The 14,484-nt window shown below is 57.0% G+C and overlaps 1 protein-coding gene across 7 annotated transcripts in view; it reads left to right on the top strand.

Moving 5' to 3' along the window:
* Positions 1-326: 326 nt before the first annotated feature.
* SEMA4G (semaphorin 4G) overlaps positions 327-14,484 on the top strand; it is a 94,619-nt gene continuing 80,461 nt past the window's right edge. For 6 of the 7 annotated variants that reach the window (XM_074999264.1, XM_074999265.1, XM_074999267.1 and 3 more), the window contains exon 1: positions 327-418. The gene's annotated coding sequence lies outside the window, so the exon portion shown is untranslated. Of the gene's footprint in view, positions 419-2,518; positions 2,569-14,484 lie in introns of those variants that run through there. The other variant, XM_074999266.1, reaches the window with a different exon arrangement.

The raw sequence follows: 14,484 nt of genomic DNA on the forward strand, positions 1-14,484 counted from the left end.
TCTCCAGCCAGACCCTATGGGGCCCCACCCCCTCAGTGCCAGGGGCCTCTGGGCCCCACCCCCTCACTGCCAGGGGCCTCTGGGCCCCACCCACCAGCCCCCTAAGTCCCCAGCCAGACCCTATGGGCCCCACACCCTCACTGCCAGGGGCCTCTGGGCCCCACCCCTCACCCAGACCCCTACGAGCCCCTGGCCTCTCCCCCCGCCCCAGCGGAGGCCCCGAGCGCGGATCCCCGGCCCCGGCAGCGGCCGCTAGGTGGCGGCGCTGCGCCCCAGCTGGTGCCCGGCTCTCGGTGCGCGGCAGCGGCTCACTCGGCTCGGGCAGAGGGAACCTGCGCCGGCCCCGCCGCCCAGCCCGGCTCGGCTCGGCTCGGCCCGGCCCGCCGCGCAACCAGCCCGCCAGGCCGGAGCGCCGCAGGTGCGAGCGGGGGTTGGGGGGCAGGCGCGGTGCGGGGCGACTCTGGGGTCTGCGGGTGGGGTAGGGGGAGGATTTGGGGGGCTGTAGGAGGGGGTTGGGCAGGATCCAGGGGGTTGTGGGGCAGGCTGGGGGGCGGCGCTATTAGAGGGGGTAGGGGCAGGATTCTGGAGGCTAGGGGAGTTGTGGGGCAGGCGCGGGGGCGGGGCTGTAGGAGGGGGTAGGGCAGGATCCAGGAGGTTGTGGGGCTATGGGGGTTGTGGGGCACGCTGGGGGGCGGCGCTATTAGAGAGGGTAGGGGCAGGATCCTGGAGGCTAGGGGAGTTGTGGGGCAGGCGCGGGGGCGGGGCTGTAGGAGGGGGTAGGGCAGGATCCAGGAGGTTGTGGGGCTATGGGGGTTGTGGGGCAGGCTGGGGGGCGGCGCTATTAGAGGGGGTAGGGGCAGGATTCTGGAGGCTAGGGGAGTTGTGGGGCAGGAGCGAGGGCGGGGCTGTAGGAGGGGGTAGGGCAGGATCCAGGAGGTTGCGGGGCTATGGGGGTTGTGGGGCAGGCTGGGGGGCGGCGCTATTAGAGAGGGTAGGGGCAGGATCCGGGAGGCTAGGGGAGTTGTGGGGCAGGCGCTGGGGCAGGGCTGTAGGAGGCAGATCTGGGGGTTGGGGCAGGATCCAGGAGGTTGTGAGGCTATGGGGGTTATGGGGCAGGCTCGGGGGTGGGGCCATAGGATGGGAATGCGGGGGATGGGCCAGGCTTGCGGTGGGGGTATGGGCAGGCTCTGGGAAGCTGCAGGATCCTGGGGCTGGGGGGCAGCCTACAGGGAGAATCTGGGGGGTTGGGGGGCAGGGGGATAGAGAAAGGGCTGGGGGAGTTATGAAAGTCTGGGGCCAGGATTGGGGGGGTTACTCAGGGAGATTCTCTGGGTTATGGGATCAGATGGCGGGCTGGGGGGGCAGAGCAGGGGGACCCAAGGTGTGTGGGGCAGAGGTAACGGCCTGGGATGGGCGTATGAATTGGGTGGGCAGAGGCCCGTGCTGGGGGCACTTTGTGGGGCTGGATTTCCAGGGCACGTGGGAGGCCAGGCTCCTGGGGTGGGGTCGGAGGAGCAGCCTGCGAGGCAGGGGGTCAGGAGATGTATTGTACAGTGTGAGGTGCTGGTGCCTGCTCCTGGGGGCACTGTGGGGTGTGGGGTCGGGGGGGGGGCAGTGCAGCTGGCTGCGATCCCTGGGGGTTTCACATAATGAATTGCAGCCCAGTGACCCTGGGGCTGGGAGCTGCAGCTCATTAGGGTTGTGGGGCTGGAATGCCAGAGTGCTGGGGGGGCTGTGCGAGATGCAAGTGTCTTTCCTGCGTGCAGGGCAAGCTTCCCACGCAGCCCTGTGCCTGGGCTTGGCCTTTCAGCACTGAGCTTGAAAACGGGGTAACCAGGCGACACCTCTGCTGCTGCTGACAAAAATAGTCTTGCAGGACAAAGAAATTGTCCAGCCAGGGTGAGGAGCACAGGTGCCCCCGAGGCAGGGGAATGATCCATGCCATTTTGCTGTGCTGCTTGGAAAGGAAAGGGGCTCCCCCACCACAGACTCCCTCTGTCTCCCCTTCACCCACCCTTAAACAGAGTTGCCCAGAGTCAAGGCCCAACTCCTAGGAATTTCAGCAGGTCTTGAGCGTGGTCCGTCCGGCTCTCGTGAGGCCACAGGTCGCTCTGGTTTGTTACAGAGCCCTGTGTGGTGCAGGAGGTCTGCACTCATCTCCCTGCAGTGGCTCTGGGGGAAGCAGAAAACCAGTTTGTTGTGGGCCCCGATCTTGGTGTCGTGACGCTGGAGCTTCTTGTCGCTGGGAAATTTGCTCTGCAGCCTGTTGGGAGGGCGAGGGGTGTGTGTGGCACCAAAGGGTTTTTTCACGGCCATTTGAATCTTTCCCTTCCCTCCCCTTGGGGCCGTAATGGGATCTTGTAGCTGTGCGGTTTATTCAGTAACTGTGGCAGATTGAGTGGAGGAGAAAACAACTGGGAGCATTTGGAATAGCTGACGTCTTGTCTGGGCTCAGGGGATGGGGGGAGAGTAGCTGCACAGAAATGCATTGCTGTGCTTCGTAACGACGCATGGAGCCCCTGCGTTAGCAATCCGGGAAAGGGTCCCAGCACAGGAGCTGGTGCTAAGGTAATTACAAAGCTGGAGGGGGTAGGGTGGGAGGGGCAGGTCAGCCCTGGCTTTCTGGAGTGTACCTGGCAGGGTGAAATTGACAGCCTGACGCACTTGGCTGCGTAGCTGCTGTAGCTTGAGGTCCTGGGAAGAAGGGTTGATCGCGGATGCTTTGTGCAGCTGGTTGGGCTGCTGGAGTGAAAACTGCTGTGCAGTTCAAAGGGCAGAGGTCTGGTGAGTTTCCCCAAAAGCCTGGCTCTCTGCTGAAGTGTTCGGAGAGTGTGGGTCTCGACCCAGCTGCCCTGGGCCAAAGGGAGCGGGCAGGAAGCCGTTTGGTAACAATCTGCTTTGCGCCCCTTTGTCTTGTGTTGACTACCCTGCATAAAATATTAGGGGTGGGTATACTTGGCTGGAAGGTGAGGGAAAACCGGCTGGCCCCTCTTTGCTCTGCTGCTTGCTTTGGAAATCGGAGGCAGATACTCAGTGTGATTAGAATTTCTGTTTTTCTTTCTCTTGCTGCTTTATGACCTCCTGTCGTGTTTTACCAATGCGAGGACTCAGCTGTGCCAAGGTCACAGCGAGATTGTCTGCCTGTGAATTTTCTCAATAAGCACCCTCTCCTCTCCGTGGGCCTCCAGGTCCAAACGCTGCCACTAAATGAAAATCAAAGCTGAGCATTCAGGAAGCCTTGTAATAGGATGATGGCTAAAACAGAAATCAGCTGTTAGACGTAGACTTTGCTCCTGCTTGCATCTTGCAAAGACAGAGAGAGAAAGGCAGGGGACTTTAGCAGAATTCAAATACAGGCTGAATGTCTGTTATCCAGCACTCCGGTAGCTGGGCGACCATTTATCGTGGGTGTGGCCAAGTTTTCCGGGGTCCCATAAAGTTTGCTTCCAGCCAGCAGTCCTGGCTCTCGGTGTTCCGTGCTGTTGTTTAGCTGTAATTTACCCCAACTGTCTTCTCCGAGCCCAGTCAGCAGTGGCGGTGCTGGTGATGAGCTAACAATATTGCTTCTACCGATCACTTTCATTGGATTTTTTTAAAGGAGAATTTATCTGTGATGAACATTAAGGGGAGATGCTCAGTCTTGGGTAGGGTGATCGCATTGCCCTATGGCAAGTACAGGACACTGACCTCTGGGGATTGGGGGGGAGGGCTGCTGCCCCATGCCGGGGCTGCTGCTCTAGGGGGAGGTACCAGGCATGAGGTCTCTGCAGCCTCAGGGAAAGGTGAGTGGGGGATGGGGGGGGCTCCAGAACCTCCTGGTGGTGAGATGTTCCAAAGCCTCCCGGGGGGGGGCGGGAGGAAGGGGACAGGGAATGAAGCAGGAGCTGCCCCCCTGAGTTGCAGGAGCCGGGGGAATGAGGCAGCCGACTCATGGAGGAGCTCCCTGGCAGAGGGAGCTGCCTCCCTTAAGTGTACAGCACCGGGGAATGAGGCAGCGGCCCTGTTGTGGAGTTCGCCAGCAGCGGGAGCTGCCACCGTGGGGTGCCGGGGAAGGGGGCAGCTGCCCCCCTGGAGCAGGAGCTGCTGCTGCAAGGTGCAGAGCTCCAGGGAACAGGGCCGCCAGGCAGGGCAGAAGCTCCCTGGCAGGAGAGGCTGCCACCCTCAGGCACTGGGTGCCAGGGAACAGGAGCCCCACAAAACACGGGACAATTTGCCTATTTTCTTAAAAAAGTCAGGACGCCTGTGAGATTACTGAAATAAGCGCCTGTCCTGGGAAAAACGGGACGGGTGGTCTGCCTGCTCTTGGGGGTTAAGCAACAGCATTGAGACGACGGATAACTTGGTTCAACTCCCAGCCCTGCCACAAACTTCCTGTGGGACCTTTAATGAGTCACTGAGCCTGGCAGTGCTTCAGGTTCCCACCTGGAAAGCACGTCCTACCTCACAGCACCCCCACCAGGCTCCGTCAGCTCCTGTCTGTGAGGTGCTCTGGTATGCCAGGGCTCGGAGGAGGGGGAGCAGGCAGGTAAATAGCCAGTGTCTTTGAAACCCAAAGCTTGTGGCACAAGGAAACCAGAAGAAACACTGGCACTAAATGCACGTGAAACTGACTTAAGTGGTGATTCTTTGTCCGAGCCCAGTTGCATGCATGCGGTCACAAAGAGCGTGGCTGGGAACAAACAGGTTGGATCTCTAGAGTGGACAAGTCTCAAAGTCTGAGATATTGGGTAACAAGAGCAGGAAAACGTGTCGTCATAAATAACTCATAATGGGTCTCTTTAAATTTGGGGGCATTTTTTTCTTCTCCCTGTGACTCTAAAATCGTGCTTCTGCGTCAAATGTGAAAATAAAGCCCTGTGACCGCAGCGCCTGTTAAGGTTTAACTGCCGGTCACGTACGGCACCTCGTGGTGAACTTCTTTGCTTTGTTTGAAAGGGAAGACAAATGTGTGCTACTGGGAGGGTCTGCCTGGCGCGAGCTGCTAACTTCTGCGAGAGCAGCTCGGCTGTGGCGCGGCAGGGGACGGTTATTTCTTGGCTTCCAGTGCGGTCTTTCCAAACATACTTAACACTCGAGGGGTTGGTTATTTAATTCCCTGCTGAATTTTCTCTCCGGTCCCCTGGTGCAGGCTGCAAAGGGAGCAGGATTTGGATAGGTGGTGGTGATGTGCTGTTGTTCGGGGTGAGTTCTGGTATAGTAGGCCCTGTTCCTGCTCCCCATGGCTGCGGATGAGCTTGATGCAAGCGGGAGGAATGCAGCTGAGCTCAGTGGGAGTTATGGTCACAGCTGGATTGGTTGAGAATAGCAGTTCCCAACCAGGGTGACACAAAACACAGGTGAACGGGGAGAACTGTCCAAATGTGCCATGAAATTTCATCTGTTTCCCCTTGCAGAGGCTCTGTGCAGAGCCACCGCTGGGGGACAGGGGAACCTGATGACCCCTACGCCAGCTGGGGCCCAAGGAACGAGGCTGTCTGAGTCCCATCTGGCATGTGGTTGGTCAGTTTCCCCCCATGGCAGCTCTGCGAAGAGGGGAAATGCCGACCCCGCAGGAGCCCATTCACACTGGGAGGCAGCTGAAATGCTGCTTCCTGGGCCTGAAAGGGGTGGCAGGGAGCTCACCCCCTATCCCTGCTGTGGCAAGCGGGGAAGGAGGGAGCCTGGTGGAGCCGGGACAAGGTACAAATGCTTGAGCTTCACCTGCCCATGAGTAAAATGCGAGTATGCTGTGGAACTGTCTGTCTCGCTAAAGGCAGCTGAGATACTGAATCGGTTGGGAACCATTCGTCTAGAGCTCTGCTCTAGTTCTGGTTTGTTCTTAGAGTTCCCTCCAGGTGGTCCAGGGATGTGTGAGAAAATTGACCTACACCGATGGGTCTGTCTTCGCTGGGGAGTTGGTGATTTAAAGCGAGGCTGACTGGGGGCAGGGTTAGAGCCTGAGTTCCATTTTCACCAGGGCTGGCTACCTTGGCAGAGGACACAGGCTAAACCCTTCCCATGCTGTTAGTCCTCCAGTGTCTGGCCACAGTTCCCCTGCTTGCGTCCAGGGGGCCCCCCAAGTTCTGCAGCGAGGTGGTGGGAAGGAATCAGAGTGGCTCAGCTCACTGCCGTGCCCCCAAAAGTCCTATTGACGCAGCCAGGAGAGTAAACCAGGGCACAGGAACACGCTTGGGCTTTGCCAGGCGGCTGCTTGTGGCTGGGGTAGGCGAACATGAGCATTCGGAGGGTTGGCACCTGCATCTTCCCCTGTGTACGTCGCAGCAGAAGGAAAATAACCAGCCAGAGTGTTGGAGTGGGGAAGTGGGGAGCAATGTGGAGAGAGCACCCCTCCTCTGAGGGAAAACTCCCACGATGACTGCATCGCCCTGGGCCCCCCAGAACAGGGATTATGGCCCCCGAGCTCTGAATGGCCTCTTGCATCAGCTCTGGAGGCGGGAGCTTTGCTTCTGGAGCGAGATCTGAGTCGAGCCCTATGCTTTGCCACTTTCGCTTTCAGGTTCTCCTGTGCCCGGCCTTCTTCTCTTTTGTCCTTTCTTGGGAAAGGTTCCCCCCTCGCCCCAGACCCGGCCACCTGGCACTCATGGCGGCCAACCCACGGAGAAAGGCGCTGCGGCTCGCGGGTGGTTCTCAGGTGCCTGAGTTGAGGCTGAGCTGCTCGGTGGGGGATTCTGACGTACGAGAGAAGATTCCTGGCAATAGCTCGTGCATGTCATGTTATGGGAGCCTCACGCAAAGCTAAACAGCTGCCAGCAAACCTCCTGGGGTGGGGCGAAGTGAGGCGAATCGCCTTGGGGAGGGGCAGGGGGTTTTACCCGGCAGCGGAGTTCTGGGGTCGGCTGAAGGCCTGCCGGCCTGTCCCACAGATTCTGGAAGCAGAGTGGGGCTGTGCCCCTCAGGAGGGGGCTGCATTCTCGTTGCGTGGCGGGAAATCCCACGTGCTTGTCGCCTCCGTTCTGAGCTAGCTCCCCGCCCCGGCCTCCCCGGGTGGGACCGGTTACCCCGGTGGAGAGACACCTGGACGGAGACCTGATGTGTCGACTCCTTGAGCCCCTGCTCTCCAGCTCAGGGCGCCTAGAAGTTTGCTCTTAATCAAGGAAACGAGCCCCTCCCAAGGGGCTCAAAATCAACCCCCTAAAACAAGAGGCGCGAGAGGGCAGAAGTTGGAGGGCCTGTGTGCTGAGAGCACCAGCTGGGTCTCGGGAGTCCCCACGCGCACAGCAAGGGGCGTCTCTGCCCCAGGGAATTGCCATTCATACTTGGGGTGGCCACTATCCTCTTCGCAGCAGGTCCCATCAGCTGTTGCTCTGTGAGCCTCGGAGGTGCCCCTGAATCTGGAGGGGAGGGTCCGTTTGCTGGCAGAGAGGCGTCTGAGGCCCCCAGTTGTCTGGGGAGTGTTGCACAGCGGTTGCTAGTTACGGGTGTGACTGAGTGTGAGCGGCTGAAACAACACAACCTGCAAATCGGCTGTTGTTCCGCCGCGCCAGAGCAGTGGGACCGGCGCTCCAGCCGGAGGGGCTGAGCAGGTCCAGTCCTGCCCTGCAGGGAGGGAAGCGGGGTGCAGAGAAGGAGCCCAAGGATTTGCTCAGGGTTGCCGGTCCCAGCTCCCGTTGATGTCCCTACACAGTTCTCAGCCACAGGACTTAGGAATTTTCCTGGAGCAGCTGAAGGCTGTTAAGGAAAACAACCAGATCCGACTGTACATTTCACTCTCTGAGCCTGATGCCTTGGCTGGAGGGGTTCTTCCTGGTCTGGCAAGTTGCTGATCAAGCTCCTCTCCGGGTTGGGAGATAACGAGCTAGGGCAGCTTTTGGCCCTCGACCCGAGCCAGCCTGTCTCCAGCTCCCGTGCGCCACACACGGGCCCATCCGTCTGACTGACCTCTGGCGATGAAGAGCGCCGGTTAAAGGAGTGACGCCCTTTATCTCTGTGTGTGTGTCACTGTCAACCGGGGTGTCCCTTCTGAGTTGGCTGGCACTTCGGAAAGGGGTGTGTGTGAGAGAGAGAGAGAGAGAGCGAGAGCGGAAAGGGGAGTGTGTGTGTGTGTGTGTGAGAGAGAGAGAGGGAGATTGGAAAGGGGTGTGTGAGTGAGAGAGAGAGAGAGGGAGATTGGAAAGGGGTGTGTGTGTGTGTGTGTGTGAGAGAGAGAGAGAGAGAGAGCGGAAAGGGGTGTGTGTGTGTGTGTGTGAGAGAGAGGGAGGGAGATTGGAAAGGTGTGTGAGTGAGAGAGAGAGAGAGATCGGAAAGGGGTGTGTGTGTGTGTGAGAGAGAGAGGGAGATTGGAAAGGGGTGTGTGAGTGAGAGAGGGAGATTGGAAAGGGGTGTGTGTGTGTGAGAGTGAGAGAGAGAGAGAGAGAGAGTGAGAGAGAGAGGGAGAGAGAGAGAGAGACCTAAGTACTGAATTCCTGTGCTGTCACCCATCACTTTATTTTGCTGCTTCCCCAGCAGTTCATCTTCCTCCTCCTCCTCGCCTGGCGTGTGCAGGGCCAGAACACGAGACGCCATTTGCGTGCCGCCCTAGAGGCGCTGACTGGGGCGGGTCTGAGGGACACTGTGCAAATGCTCAGTGCAGATTAGATTTTGAATCGGGTTCCCGTTCTTAACAATCGAAGGTGGATTTACCACGGGCAGCTCCTGGTTTTAAAGCACCTGGTAGCAGCCAGGCCTCAGCGAGGGGCCTGATTTTGCTGTTTCATGGAGTGGACCAGGCTGGCTGGAATCTGTTGTAGCATCTCTGGGATTCACTGTGGGGCTATCGCGTTCCTGTTTCTCTCCGGTCACTTCGGCCGGGTGTTGTGCAGGGAAGTGGATGAGAAGGGGGCTGTTTGGAGGGAGCAGGGCCATGATTTACTGGCAGATGATCGGCATGGCACGTTTCAAGCCATCTTCCAGCTAAGGAGTGAGGCTTTCCCTGCTATCGGGCTTCCTGCAAGGGTAAGGGGAGGCTCTGAAGGTTTCCTGTGGAAACCAGCACAGCAAAACGCCCACTGGCTCTGTAAAAGGGAACTGTCCTTGGCTTCTGTAGCAGGTTTACTTCCCCCTGGCCACTCAGAAAACCTCTTCCCTGTTTTGGATGCTTTCCCTGGCTCGAGTTAGTCAAAATCTTGTACATTTTCACAGCTCACAGCCCGCCACCAAGAGTTTGTGTCGGTCAATGAGAGCAGTTTGGGTCCAACCCTTTTAAAACTCTTTTTGTGGGGAAAGGGTTACTGTCAATAATGGGCATTTCCAACCCCAAAATTGTTTTGAGTCCAAGTGAACTGTTGCATTTGAAAACTCATGGAATCCCAGGGTGGGAAGGGACCTCAGGAGGTCATCTAGTCCAGCCCCCTGCTTCAAGCAGGATCAGCCCTGACGAAGTCATCCCAGCCAGGACCCTCTCTAGGTGGGACTTAAAATCCTCTAGGGATGGAGAATCCAGCACCTCTCTAGGCAGTGCATTACCACCCTTCTGGGGAAGTAGTTTTTCCTAATATCCAACCAATTCCTCTCCCTCTGTAACTTCAGACCATTGCTCCTTGTTCTGCCATCTGTCACCACTGAGAACAGTTTCTCACCCTCCTCTTTAGAGCTCCGCTGCAGGGGGTTGAAGGCTGCTATTAAATCACCCCCCAGTCTTCTCTTTTGTAAGCTAAACAAGCCTGAATCCCTCAGCCTCTCCTCATAGGTCTTGTGCTCCAAGACCATTTTTGTTGCCCTCTGCTAAACCTGCTCCAGCAAATCCACATCACACTGTATTCCAAACGTGGCCTCACCTGTGCTGAACAGAGGGAAACAACTGCTCAATCTATTTGCCTCAGACTCCTAAATGGCCCCCTCAAGGATTGCGCTCACAACCCTGGGCTTACCAGGCCAATGCTCAAACCAGTGAGCTATCCCTCCCCCCTGTCCCTAGGCTGTACTGGTAGGTTTTGAAGCTCTCTCTACCCCTGAGCAGGGAGGTCCTTGAAAAGTTGGTTTTGACCAACCGTTTTTCAATGAAAAACAAGAAAAAATGTTTCAGTGAAGAACGTCCCGAGAGCTCCGCTGGCAGTACCAGCTTCATCTGTGCCCATCCTTGATACCAAGACACTGGGAGATATCACGCTCCCTGCCCTCGGATGCCCCATCTCCCTCCCTCCTTCATCCCCCATTTCTCATGTGTTCTCCTCGTCTCTTCCCTTTGGCTGGGATGTGCCGTATATGGACACTCCTGAAGGCACCCTAGCCCCCATCTGTGTCCTGCTGCCTTCTCCCAAACCCCAGAGTCTGTGTCCCTGCTGCATTCCCCTTGAGAGGAGTGAGCTATGAGGGAAGACTGAAAGATTCAAGCTTGTTTAGTTTGGAAAAGAGAAGACCGAGAGGGGACATGATAGTGGTTTACAAGTACCTAAAAGAGGGTTACAAGGAGGAGGGAAAAAAATTGTTCTGTGAGGGTAGGACGAGGAGCAACGGGCCTAAACTGAAGCCAGAGAGGTTTAGGTTGGACATTTAGAAAAACTTCCTAATGATCAGGGTGGAAGAGTGGCTGTTTGTGCCTTAACGGAAGGGGAACGGGCCCATCTACTGTCAGCTGCAGGGTGGAAAGGGATGATGACCTTCTGTGGGTCACTGAGATGCCCTGCTCAGAGCAGGATAGAAGCACCCCTGGAGGAAGTTATAGTCTTGTACTCAGTGCAGAGTTGAGCAGATGCGTGTTTGAAGCAGGCCTGGAGCCACAAAGTGAGGAAAGCGCAGGAAGAAGAGTGAATAACTCTTCAGTAACTGAATGAGGCAGGGTCTCCTTGGTAGCTAATAGTTTGTGGTTGTGTAATTAACGATTGTATCACATCCCATGAGCCCAAGGGGGCTGAGTCAACCCTGGCCCTGGCACAGCTTAACTTTGGCCTGCTGGAGGCCTGGCAGCATAACTCTCTTGTTGTGGGTCTGTGACATTTTTTATTTTTCCTTGTAGAGCCAGAAGGGACCTTAGGAGGTCATTGAGTCCAGTCCCCTGCCTTCTAGGCAGGGCCAAGCACCGTCCCTGACAATTTTTTTTTTTAAATCTGTTTGCCCCCAATCTCAAGGGCTGAGCTCACAACCCTGGGTTTAGCAGGCCAATGCTCAAACCACTGAGTTATTCCTCCCCAGCGTCCTCCGTTTTCTTTTTAAAGCATCCAGTTCCTTTGGAACCGTATTGACCCCCCGCTGGGGCAGAAGCTGGGCGCGGACCTTTAGTTCCACAGCCCAAATCTCTGCCGTTCGAACAAATGCAGCATGACAGCAGTAGTCGGCTGTCATCCTCCACACGGAGCCGCTGCTAGAGCGGGATCAGACACGTCTTGCCAGGGGGCTTCCCACATGTTTGCCGGCAGCAGAGGAAACGGAGAGATTCAGGACTTGGGTTCCGTTCCGGTCTTTGGAGGGGGAATGTTCCCTAATGGTTATGCAGCCACCCCAAGCCCTTGTCTTTGTCCCCAGTCTCTCTCTCTCCTCCTACCTACATCCTGCGGACCCCAACAGCAAGGGGAGCAATGGCCCAGGAGGTCCAGCTCAGCCCTGGTGGTCCAGGACTGGAGCCTGTGCAGATGGCGTGTGTACAGGTAGTTGGGAGAGGCTGGCAGGGGCTGGAGCATGCTCAGTGCAGATGGCATCTTTGCAGAATTTAGCTGCCAGACTTCGACAAGTGTCTCCTGGGGTGTGTGAACTGAGAGTCCACCTGCCCCCCCACCCGTCACCAGATGGGGGTGAATTTTCACAGGGACAGTGACACTCATCCTAGTGCTAGGCCAATATCCTGCCGCGGCTGCCAACTCTCCAGTCCTTGCTCCAAAGCGCAGGCGCCAGAGCTTTTCAAGAAAACCCGGGGAAGAATTTTGTTTCCACATGGACAAAACGTTTTTTTCCTCCCTCCATTCTTGGTAACGGCGGAAGTGCGTTAGCTGCAACTTTAGAAGAATAATTCTGCCTGTGGCGCGGGTGTTGGGCGCAGTCTGGAAGTGAACTCTGGGGTTGTCGGGCTCCCTGCTGTCACAGGGGCCTGGAAGATATCAGCCCCAGGGATTTCAGTGCAGGGAAGTTAGAAGTGCCTGAAAACAGGGTCTGCTAGCGGAAGGCATCTGGCAGCTTTCACCAGAGGTGGCCCTCTCAGCTCTGCGTGGGATACTCTTCTTATCAAGTGTCACCAAACTTTGGTGAGTGACAGAATGAGCGAAGACAGGACTTGGCTGGCAGACGTTTAGTTTTAGCCGTATTAGCCTGCAAGTGTTTTTCAGCACCGGTATGTTGCCTTCTTTAAACGTCCTGTCTTGTAGTCTTCCGCTATTCTGGTTTGTGTTCTGTTAGCGCTTTCCCAGCTTTTCATCATACCAAGTCATTTTGCATGTACTGGGGCGGGAAGGGCGTTCGCCTGTTGAACTACCAGGTGTAGGAAAAGCTGCACGAGGTAAAGGCCGAAGCACCCCAGCATTTCGAGGGAGTACAAAGGCATTTGATCAGTGCGTGGGGCTCGGCCAAGCGAATCTTCTGACCCTGCACGTGGGCGCCACTCTTTCAGAGTCGGAGGTCGGGATCGCGTGGAAATGCCAGAGGACTTGCTCTGCAAATCCAAGCCTAACCCCCCCGAAAAGCTGGGACAACTCCTCCGTTTGCAGCTCTCCTTGCCGCCTGGGGCTGGTTAAGGAGGCGCTGGAGGCTCCAAGTGACACCTCACTGTCTTCCCACGTCTTGTCTACTTTTAGAAAAGCGGGTAGCCTGTTTTTCTGAGCTAAGATGCTGCGGATTGAGAGAGCGGATTGCTGGGCCGTGTACCACAGGCGAGACCTGACCTTTTCCTCTGGGCCGTCCGCCTTTGTATCATTAGTGCTAAACGGAGGAGTTGGCTGGGGGTTCGCACAGACCTCCAAGCTGGGTTTGAGAAGCCCCTCAGCCAGTGTGGGCAAACATTTTGGCCTGCGGGCCATATTGGGGGCCACAAATTGTATGGAGGACCAGAGGAGGTCGTGTCTCCTCAAACAGCCTGGTATGGCCCAGCTCCTGCCCCCATCCAATCTCCCCTGTTCGTCACCCCCTGGCTGCCCTACCAGATCCCCTGCTCCCTCTCCCTTACTTCCTGCCCCCTTAATGCTTCCCACCCCCCATTCAACTCCCATATTCCCTGGCTATCCCTGGGACCTCCTGCTTCATGTCCAACCTGACTGCTCCACTGCTGTCTGTTTCCTGGCCAGGCCTTCTGGAGCACCAGGGTTGGCAGAGCTACCCAGACATGGGGGAAGCTGCGGCTGAGGCTGTGGGGGGAGAAGCCGGGGCTAGCCTTCCCAGGTGGGAGCTCAGGGCCAGGCAGAAGGGGCTCGTGGGCTGGATGTGGCCCGTGGGCCATAGGTTGCCCCACAGCCTCGGCCAATTCTCATGCAGGTTGGCCAACTATCGGTGCATGTGCTGGTTTGGGTGTAGATCCATAGCCCAGTGCTGCCTCTCAGCCGAAAGCCCCTCTCCTGGAGGAATGACCTGCACTGTGCCAGGTGGGTCCTGGGGACGTCAGAGGTAGCCGCGAGGTGATTGGTCACCTCCAAGCCAGAGCCTGATTGAGCCTTGGGTCGGTGAGTCATTTCTGTGCTAGGCTCCAGCCAATCCGAGGCAGGGGTGGGTCTGGCGGCTCTTGGGGCAGGTATATAAGCCTGACAGGAAACCGTCTGCCCAGTGTCCCTTCCTGGCTGGAACCGCCCCCTGCCCACCAGCGGGACAGACATCGCAGGCCTTTCCAGCCCTCTTCGCGCCTTGTGCCGACCCCACTCCAGCTCTGACCTCCAGTTCCTGGCCTGGCTGCCACCACACTGACCTCTGGGCCAGCCTCCCACTGCTCCCGCCGCTCAGTCTGACTCTCCAGGCCTCAGCTTGTGGGATCGTCCCCAGCTAAGAAATAGCACCCAGAGAATCACCCAGGGCTCCAAATAACTAGGCATGTGGGGGCGGTAAAGGCTGATGTTCTAGATCTACCAGGAGTCACTGCAGGTCCAAGGGCAGACAGGCGTTTATAGCCCTGAATGGGACTTCTGCATGTCATTTAATCCTACACCCCATCGGTAAATGGGACCGTGCTCCCTCTGGCTGTTTGATCAGAACAAGGACCGTCTCCTGCTATGTAGCTGTACATCTTGTGGGTGCTACTAGAATACCTACTTGGGGTCCCAGCCATAAGATGGAGGCCCTCCAGGGCAAATCAGTGCTAATTGCAAGGGAAGTCATTCTTCCTCTCTTACTCCGCGCTGGTTAGGCCCCAGCTGGAGTATTGTGTCCAGGTCTGGGCACAGTATTTCAAGAAAGATGTGGAGAAATTGGAAAGGGTCCAGAGAAGAGCAACAAGAATGATCAAAGGTCTAGAGAACATGAGCTATGAAGAAAGGCTGAAAGAATTGGGCTTGTTTAGTTTGGAAAAGAGAAGATTGAGGGGAGACATGACAGCGGTTTTCAGGTATTTAAAAGGGCGTCATAAGGAGGAGGGAGAAAACTTGTTCTTCTTGGCCTCTGAGG

This window comes from Carettochelys insculpta, chromosome 7 (genome assembly GCF_033958435.1).
Source record: "Carettochelys insculpta isolate YL-2023 chromosome 7, ASM3395843v1, whole genome shotgun sequence".
NCBI classification, from domain to species: Eukaryota; Metazoa; Chordata; order Testudines; family Carettochelyidae; genus Carettochelys; species Carettochelys insculpta.